At 44.4% G+C, this 10319-nt stretch overlaps 1 long non-coding RNA gene across 2 annotated transcripts; it reads right to left on the minus strand.

The window, feature by feature from the left end:
* Nucleotides 1-6248: 6248 nt before the first annotated feature.
* Nucleotides 6249-9917, minus strand: LOC147751905 (uncharacterized). 2 transcript variants are annotated; one of them, XR_015315589.1, is made up of 4 exons: nucleotides 8838-9917; nucleotides 8241-8365; nucleotides 7738-7872; nucleotides 6249-7227 (listed from the first exon to the last, which is right to left on the minus strand). It is a non-coding gene; the product is annotated as an uncharacterized LOC147751905 (long non-coding RNA). The 2 variants fall into 2 exon arrangements; XR_015315590.1 differs by lacking the exons at nucleotides 8241-8365; nucleotides 8838-9917 and adding an exon at nucleotides 8113-8205.
* Between the last annotated feature and the right edge of the window lie 402 nt (nucleotides 9918-10319).

The following is a 10319-nucleotide window of genomic DNA, read 5'->3' on the forward strand; positions in this document are numbered from 1 at the left end:
ATATAACCTAAATACATGGAAGCATAGATAGACACTATGTACACGATGTACGAGCTATAGGTATAATGTAGGCATTTTAGTCTTGACTATATTTCTCTGCCGCCACCTGCAGCGGGTCTGTTCCAGCCCATACAAATATTGCATATAGAAATTTCTTGGAAGAGTTTGGAGGGGTCATTTGAGTGATGTCATAAGATTTTTTTACATGATAAAAAAGTGACTATATGTTGTTTTTGTGTGGGCTTATCTGTCTGTCAAGTCGCGACCCCAATGTCGCTTACTGCGCTATTTGCCCCGGGGCCCGAAGAACGTTAGATGGTCGGCCAAATCTGTTGACGCAAGTTTGTTGTTTTGTGTGCTGTGTACCGCTTCACTCCACTGTTTTGCTGTTTACAAGCGCAAGACAAAAAAAAACCAACCGTTACCGATTAGATTCCGGTTCCCCTACCTTATATGTCTTCCGTCTCACTTCCTCGTTTTGGTTTCCATGAACCTTTGCGCGGTCTTCACGCGCTGGCTCTTATCGACGCACAAAAACACACTGACATAGGTACATAGTTTTAAAGCGGCTCGGAGGGCGTGCCTTTACCCACGCCTTTATAGACCGTTATCCACGGAATTCCAAATGCCCAGCAAGGGCGCAACCAATGTACTTCCCATAAGACCCACCATGACATTGTGCCCCTGTCGTTAGTTGCTGCGTTGCCGACACAATACGCTGCGTGCCAATAGACTGCCCTTGGTTCGCTTTGCATCGGGCAAACTCCGTCATCCACTCGGTCCTGGACGCGTCGTCACCACGCGTCGTTGTATTTTAGTATCGTCCATTCGATACAGTATTTTTGTCCGTCGTTGGCCTAACTGAATTGGGTCTGTACACAATATAGCAGATATCCTTACTATACAGGAATAGGATTCACAAGCGGGAAAACCCAAGTCAGGAGTAGTGGTTGTAATACTATCGAACTACCACTGCCGCCACGGTGTTGTAACCGTTCGTGCCACTAGGGAGAAGGGCGTCCACAGAAGCAGCTGGCTGCAGTGTAACGCATGCACTGGCATTTAAATCAATGTAGTGGGTGATGCGGACTGGGACGCATCAAGAGGCAAGCTCGAATCGTCTCCTGGTTTGTTGTCCTTTGAAGCAGGACGAAGGCAACATTTTTAACCTTAGATTTGTGTTCCCTTCAAGTTTTTGGCGTTCAGCAAAGGGCGACCGGCTGTTGCATTGGCCCGCACTTTCGACGGCCTTTGGCTTTTTGCACTTTGCGCTCTCAGTAACTTCTCTATAGGCGCTGCTAGCGGCTCCAAACTGGTGGTGCTGCTAGTAGAGGGTTAGTCGCCTCTAGGAGCGCTCGTCCTGGACTATAATGTAGAAACAAATCCAAGGGACTCGGTCGGTCGCCGACTACGCAGGATCAGAACAGTGGATTGAGATTCTGCAGCTGCTGCGAAAACTGCTGCTGCAATAGCCGTATCTCTGTTTCCTAACAGACCTGAATAGGACGAACACGTCGAAGGCAAAATCTCGAGCCAGCGAGCAAAGCTTAGGCCCTGCAAAAATACCCTCTAACGTATATATATATATATATATATATGTATATGGCGATGATGGTGAGACTTCCATCACGGACAGACAGAAGTGAAGCCCGAGAAGAAAGAAGGGCCTGCTAAAGACGACTGACTGTGGTCCATCTGAATCCTCAACTCTGACATCGCTACCTATCGCATGGCGAGTAGGCGCAGACGCGACAGGCATTACTTGAGCACAGCAAGATGGCTATTGGCACGAAAGTTATTTATACAAGCTAACACAGACACAGATGCGCGCAGATCAGATCGGCCGAAACCGACAACACAAACGACTAAAGCCGCAGCAGGTTGAATGGAGATGGAATTTCTAATCTTGATATGTGGCGGCAGGCGAGGCATTTGATCCAAGGTTCCCAGCAAGCTGTCCCGCTACTATAGCACTCCCATTCAGTTCTGTGCGGTGCGCCTCCTGAGAGAACAAGCCTAGGTTAAAGAACAAGTAGATCTATTTTTCATATAGCGAGTAGACCTAGGACTGTGACGGTAGTCGGTTGTTATAGAAAACGAACTCCTGAAATCCTCTTCGCCTACTTCCTCGATCCGCAACACTGTTATTCCCCCCGTTGACCAAGTGCAGGAAACACTCCGCATACCCAGGCCAGTCGCCTCGCTTTTGCACAACCCTGCATACCCCTCACATGAACATAAGCCGTACCGCACCCGGTTTGTAAGTTAGTCGTAGATTGGCACTGTTGTGGTATGGCAAGATGGCCCCATGGACCACCGACATGCATAGACACCAACAAACATATAAATACACAAACTATCGGCTTCAAGTACTTCTCACTACCACTGCTGGCCCATGCTCATTCCACATAAGAGTCGCTAGGCGTCAACACCTTGCCATGGTCAGAGAGACACAGAAATTGTACGGGAGGACTATTACATAGCTACGAAAATGCAGCAATAGTGAATGAAATGGAATAGCAGGAATAAGCTATCCAAAAAGTAAAAGTCGGCTCCGTCTGTCTGAAGAGTGGATGTCTGCGTGAAACACAGTACTCTTGATCGACTTCTATATAATCCCTACAGCAGAGAAAAGATAAGCGGTGGGCCAGTCGTTTGGCTATTGCTAAAAATTCAACCTGAAGCGGTATCTCCGCACCGTAATTCGTAGTAGCCATGGCTGCTATGTCGAGTGGCAACTCGATGTTTCTTAAACCTGCAGGGAATCTCCTTGACGGGACGTTTTCTTAGCTTGCTGTATAACGGGCAGATGATGAATTTTGCTTTGGGTTATGTGAGACTTTACACCTTCATAGTTCAGAGTGAACGGCGCCGGAGAAAGGGGAGCGATGGGGGTTGATGAGGATAGACAGGTTGAGGGGGGCTAAATAAATAACCTATATATAAAGAGATATGTGTAAAAACATATTATTACAGGCGATCGTAAAGAAAAAGATCTAATAAAAAATTTGTCCCTAAAAAACATCTGGTTTTTATGTCATGGTATCGATAGTCTTCCTTACATTAATGGTCAAATAATCCATGCCGAGCTTGGGAAGTTCCTAAAGGCATGTTATTTACTTAGATTATGAAAAGTATAATTGCAATAGGCATCAGTTGCAAAACGTTACACAGCTGGACGCCTGAACATCACTAACGTCGTCGTAAATCTCAGTCGATTTATGAGCAAAAAAAGTTGGGTCATTGAATTGTGGTCAAATGTATGTGTAATGGTTAAGGGTAAAATTAAAATTTTATCCTTAATCATTACACATGTAAAAGCCTTATTTAGAGGCTGCTATTGCTCAAAAGAGATCGACAGTAGCAGCAGGTTATCTATGACAGTTTCTAGTCGGAAGCGAAATTACGCCTTTGTCTCAAATGGGTGGTAATAGCTAGTCACGTTTTGCGTCAGAAACATAATACAACCCCACCTGTAAGCGTATAGTGCAAGCGACCAAAGGGGGTGAAGATGGTGTCAGAAGCGAGAGTGAGACATGGCTTTTAATTTCAGATACCGATTACAGAGTGATTTCGGAGACTGAAATGTACGACCGAGGTCGTGCGGCCTGTTTGCCTATGTTTATATGGTCGAACATACAACGAAAGGCCTACTTTTTTTTTTTTGATAGTATTTATACGGTGTTATTATTTTCACATTTCAATTTCTTCATCTTTTCTGTGAATTTTGTTCAGCTGTCATAGCAATGTACTCCAAAGAACGGGCACCCGCTACTGAGAATAGTATTTTAGCCTCCGTACGAATTAGCCACTATCTTATTCTTAGCCCCTGTCCAACATGTCTCTTGTCGGTCTTGTTGATGCTGCGTTTTCATACGTCTTTATCTGATCTTCTCTTACTGTTTCTGTCTATGTTTTTTGCCCCGTTTGTCACACTACAATACAAAAAAAATACATGCCAGATGTCTCAGTTGACGTTTACGGTATAATAAAGTCGCCAGCAGCGCGCGCGCTATCGAAAATGCGCTGAACGCTATACGCGTTCCGCATGGCGATCCCGGTCTAACATTTAACATTCATTGCTGATGGTGCCTTGACAGTTATGGTTCGTTCTGCTGACAATCATGGTTGGATTTTCATCCGTTGTTACTATTGCTAGTTATGAGAGCAGCGCTAATCCTAATTTGCGGTTCCTCTCATCCGCTGTTGTATGTCCTGCTGTGGGGAACGCAGTAAACAGAATAGGCGATTAGCAGTGCGGTAGTCATTCCGCTAAAAATAGCTCGTCGGCTTCTAGCAAATCCTAAACACTAAAAGATAGCCAGGACATTGAAAAGATCAGAGCTACTGAAAAGGTGTGTTCTTGGTAGCGTAATAGTAGAACAGGGCACGTAAAAGTCGCAGCATAGAAGGGTGGAAAGCAAAAGAATATGGCTGGAATTTTAGTCAATGACAAAAGGTCGATTCCATTTGCTGCAATCTGTTCCTGTCAACATGACTATCGGGTTTAACGGCTGCTTAGTCCTTCGTCCAGTTATCTAGCAGGAGAGGATAAGTCTATCCCAATTCGTTAGTACATCTTCTGTAAAGTCTTCAACAAGCGTTTGCCATCCCTTATAGAGGTCTGACGTATCAACAACAACCCTTCATAGACGGTACCGTTGTAGTCCCATAGTACGACTAAGATATGGTAGCGTTCTGCGAGTAATTGCCATCGGGCTTCACCATTACGGGATGTATTTTACCTTTCATCTTTTAGCGTCGTCTTCGGCGACATAAGGCACCTTTCAGTACTCGGGTCAGCAAACATAGCATGGCGCGTCATACCTTTATGATGCGCGACATTCATTAACTCATTTTCTTCCGATTAACTTTGTTGTTTAACGAACAACACACAGTAATCTTTGCATTACATATTTTGTGTATTAACCTGTTATTATTTATTACTTTTAAATGACTTGGTGCCTGTTCTCGTTTTTGTTATCACTCTTATAGTTCTCCTACTGAACTACTGCCGTTTTTACGTGTACAGATCTGTTATTACGAATAAAGCTCTGACCTGAAAGCTGCACATTCGACAGCGCGTGGTAAAGAACTGACTTTCTCAGCATTATGCACCAGGTCGGTCAGGCTTTGTACGAGAGGTCGAACCGCAAAGTTGCATCTAACTGACGAAGCATTTTCGGTCCCGTTGGTCTTCGCAGACCATTGTTTACGCCTAGATCCTTTGTATAGGATACCGTCTGCTATTCATATACGTATGGGAAAATAGCACCCGGAAAGGTTTAAGTGCCAACGATACAGCGTACGTATCAAAACATTAACAATCTACAGTGATGATCACAACCATCCCATTTTGTCGAGACAAAAGTGACGTATATATATAAGAAAATTACTAAACTTCGTCATACCCGCTCACAGTGGTGTCCACTGCATTGACGGCAGACTTATACGCTCGAACTCGCTTAAAATCGTGCGCTACAGACATGCTTCTTGCGGGACTATAGTAGAACTCCTGCCGTGCGCTGAACGAAAACGTCTTGCTTATATAGGATATGTACTGATTCAGTTTCGACCTTCGTCTGAGGCTGCGGCTGCAGACTAAGCAACATGGTGCAATAACCAGCTTTCATTGTTTACCACATACGGCATGTAGAAGCCTCGCTCCAGTCCCCCTGGGCAAAGAGCTTCTAGCAGCGGTTCTTATAAAGCGGACCTTTTATTCGAGATTCATATCTGAATGCTTGTGCAGCGTTTGCTGTTATTGTTATTATAAAAGGCTCACAGGTGGCGGTGGCTCCCGGGACGATCGAACCGGAGCATGACTCTATGACGGTTTATAGTGATTGCGTCGCATCCCGGCACCTGCACGTTTCTTGCTAGCCTTATTACAACTATCACTATCCCACGTAGGGCAAACTTAAATTGTATGTGTATATATAGAACAAAGCAAAGGTAAAGCTGTCGCGAAAAGGAGAGAAAGCAATTAGATGATACGTTTCACTGTTCTGTTACATATTTTACATACGCTTCCATAAAGGTCAGCCCTGTTATTATCTAAGGAGCTCGTTTTGTTGTACTATAGTCAAAGGCAAAGTTCAGTTGGTTAGTGAAGGACGTCTGGCAGGCGTAAGTACTCTTGCGAGGTCGTTGTACGACTTCTCGTTTAGAGCGATATAAGCATATGCATATATATGCTTGTAGACTATACATATATATCTACAAGGATAACACATATTAATACTTGTAATCGATTTTTTTAAGTACTCCAATTCCATGTAAAACAAGTAAGTTTAATTAAAGTCGATGCAAAGTAGATTTGGAACACGTTTTCGATAACGGCGCTTATATTCGATGATAGGAGAGACAATGGCCAAGGTAAATTATCCACATGCACGACTTGGCGTGCGGCTAAACCTGTTGACTGTGAATGCATACATTTAATAATATTGCTGCCGACATATGGTGGCTGAAGCAAGTTTACGCATCTATATATTGTCACTCTGTTGCTAATTAGCGAAACTTGTCAAATTAGTTTTTGCCAACATAGATCTTCATATAGAAATCCAGGGCGTCGTACAGACAACGAATCACTAGCAGACGACGCTGCCCCGCATTCGAGTATATTAACATTAATAGAAGCGTTGGCACGTGCTCCTGTACGATCGCAACATCATCGAAAGTAAACCATGCGACTGCTTAGAAATGTAGCAGGGTCTAGTGATACGATGCAGGCCATATGATATATGAGCGTAGATCATGTTATTGTCTATGTTTATGTTGTACGCGGGTATCGTTTTTTATCTTTTGTGGCTACTGCCTTAGCAGGGCTGTTCCACCGAATCTATTAACCAAAAGCTCCGGCCTCGTTTGAACTAACATCAACCAATAGGAGTAACTGGTTAGAGATGCCAATACGTACATATTTCACGATTCAAGCTAACTTCAATACGCAGCTGGAGACATCGAGCACTGTTCCCAGCAACACAAAAATCAAGCCAAAGTCGTATCGTTCTTTCATGTATCAGATTAGACATCGTGCACACCTCATTCGCTTGGGTTTTACTTATAACTTGTGTACACACTCATGTACGATGGTGAAGAACGACAGTCCTATACGATAAAGGTCGCCATTACATAGATTACTTCGACGTGTTCAGCTGCACTTGAAAGTAGTGGCGCCGAAGCATCAGCAAAAAGACGTGGGTAGCCACCGATGCCCTATTGCTGAAGCAGAAAAATTGCGCGTTTATGAATGTCATGACTTGTACGATAATAGAAGCTACTGGGGAAGGGCAAGAGCGGTTGGGCCTGTTGGCCTGCAGAGAGTCTTAAGTCAAAGGTAGAGAGAGAGAAGGCAAAAAACTGCCTCGATTCCTGCGGAATCCGAACTTGAACGGCAAATAGGCCCAATGCAGTCAAGGTTTGACGGGCGTCTCGCAGCATTTGACGCAATTTATTCGTATTTGGCTTTTGTTGAATACCTCCCCAGTCATCCCTTTTTGCTCCAAAAAAGCAGCGAATCAACACACTAGTCTCTACTATTTGTATGTACTATAGAATGAAAAACAGAATCATGCATTGAAAGAAGTCAAAAAATAACAAATCGGCTCAACCTATGCAAGCTCCTCTCCACGTAATAAGAAAAATCCGAGACGTGAATGTGTACATAGGTAGTGAGATATATTGATATATGAACGCTTGTAAGAAAACGTGGTGGCGACCAAAAACACATACAGCTCACTGAAGAGAGAGACGCAGCGTTTTTGCATCTTCGAGCGAGGTTTCTGTAGCTCTCGGGCAGGCGTAGTCCGGGATCTTCATCAGCGTTATTTGGGACTTATGGTCGAGGGTGCCAGTGGAACAGTGGCGCTGTAAAGTATTGTGATACAGAAATTCTTCGCAGATGCGTGCGTCAACGTAGTAATAGCAATGTGAAGTCTTTGTATCCACCAGGGACTTGCATGCGCCACGTGGACACGGGACCACCAATGTGGTTCATATTTGACTTGATGCTATAAATTTACATTTATGTCGCTTCAAGTGATGGCTTTAACATTTTATATAATATGGTTCAAACATTTCAACATATATTAAGAGAGTGGTTGTCACCTATTGCTAAAATTGCGTGGAGAAGAAATCACTTGCGGGTGTCGTTTATGACGGCAGACTTACACATTAGAAAACACTTATCTGATCTAGCCAAAGCTTTCGTTTTTTTCGACAAATAACATACTTACCGCACCTACCAAGAGTATCAATTCGCCTAATCTTCTCGTACCTCCGAAGCGAAACGCTGTGGATGTACGAGCGTAGCGGTGTGCCAGGCGTGCATTTCATCGTACCGAAGACACTAGGCTATGACCTGCAAGCACATAGTAATAGAGGCTTCTATCTACCTTGAGACAATTTACATTGCGCGCATCAACACTATCAATAAATAGCTATAAATGCTAGAAATTGGACACTGGAAAGTTCGAGAAGGACGACGCAAAGTCCGCATCCTTATCATCCGCCTATATTATGAGCCGAACGTAGGTGATCGGGCCGATTAACAGGCTGTTTAATTGACTCGCGCTGAATGAAAGGGACCGACGAAAAGTAAATCGTCCTTTGTACGCTACACTCACTAATAACACACCACAGTTGTCATAGTCGATTACTTCTGAGACATGCGGAAGTGGAAAAGACAGGCCTTATAAAGCGCAGACTAACTTTAGAACGCAGTATTTAAGCCGTTGGGTATTTGATTTGAACAACACAGAGCAAAATACTCCTTTTTAGTATCACAAGCGTGAACCCCCCCCCCCTTACATTTACTTCTTCAATGCTCTTACCGATCTTTTAACACAGCCGTAAAAAAATTCCGCGATTCAAATGCCAATAAACCCGTTGCTGCTGTTGGAAGTGACATGACGACCGGAGCAAACGGACTGCGTGGTTATCGCCAACAACCATAATGTCGAGCCCATCAATCCGATACGGGATTTGGCAAGTCAAGACGTTGGCAAAGACGAATGTGCCAATGTATCCTGCCAGTTACCCTGCTTTAATCTCCTAATAGTGTCTTGTTGTTTGCCATTGTTATCAAGAAATTGTGAAGCCAAAACGTATACAGTTGTTCCTCCTCGCTCACCTGTAGTCGCCCGTCGAGACAAAAGCTGTCCATTAAAGCTTCCTGTGGCTTCAGGACCAGACGCGAGCTTCTATGTCAATCTCAAAGCAACATATGGACATACCAGTGTACGACCATATAAAGATGACAAAGTACGGGTGTCGTTTCGTTAATGGCAGTGAAAGCAATTGCAGCAGCGACAGCCTCGCATGTCGGGGCAATAATATTCGCGGTAAAGCCCAAGCAAAGCAGTTGTAGGTACTTGAATTTGCTTTTAGCGGATCGATAGTCCGGTTGCGTAGTGGTGGATTTCGGGAAGACTGTAGTGATGTAAGTCCCGACATATCAAAAAAAAAAACTGCGAAGGAAAATGAAATCGGCGACATATATTGAGCGAGACTGATTTGACATTGAGGTTTTCGCAATGCGCCCAGCAGGTTTAGCTTTTTCTGTTTTTCTCTTTAAGTCCGTTTGTGCCTGTGCCTTTGGAGCATTTTTCGTCTCATTGCGAGGGCGAATTTTCCACGAAGCGGAGCTCACCAACCATACTAGTACGTCGGTTATCATGCCATGCCGATGCTTTACCATTCATAACAAATAGTGATATTTAAGGTCTGTTGACCCAATAGTCGCTATTCGATGGATACGGTAGTACTAATGGTCGTTGTGGCGGAGCAGGGGCGGATGGTGATCACTGATCCCTAATACCTTCTTTTTCTGTCTGCTCGGGCCTGTTGTGGCCGGACTATGAGTATCGAAGCACCTCTGTATAGCTCTTGGGCGGGCGGACCGCAAGCTGGTCTCTAGGTTCGGCTTCTTTATAGTATCCGCAAAGCGACCCACGGATCGGGGATAGTTTAAAGGGCTTTCAGCTTGTGGGCGCTACAAAACATGTTCGGTCAGCGGATTCGTATACATGTGAGTGTGCGTATGTTTATTTCTGAGTTCGTACACTTTTGCGCAGTATGGTCTGGAGTTTCGCATTGGTTCGCGCTGCCCCCGCCTCTTCCGTCATGTCAGCAGCAATGGTTAAAGTGCGGGGTTTGAAAGACAAGCAAACGAGGTATAAGGGAAGTGAACAACGAAAGCAGCCTCACCACTTTCAATCTCACTCTGCTTGTCGGATCTAAAGAAATGTGGGGTTCCACAAGCCGACGCCGGAGCAGTCAAAGAGGAATGAGCTGAGAAACACCGCTGCTCATAT

Source organism: Varroa jacobsoni, unplaced genomic scaffold (assembly GCF_002532875.2).
Source record: "Varroa jacobsoni isolate VJ856 unplaced genomic scaffold, vjacob_1.0 contig01476, whole genome shotgun sequence".
NCBI lineage: Eukaryota > Metazoa > Arthropoda > Arachnida > Mesostigmata > Varroidae > Varroa > Varroa jacobsoni.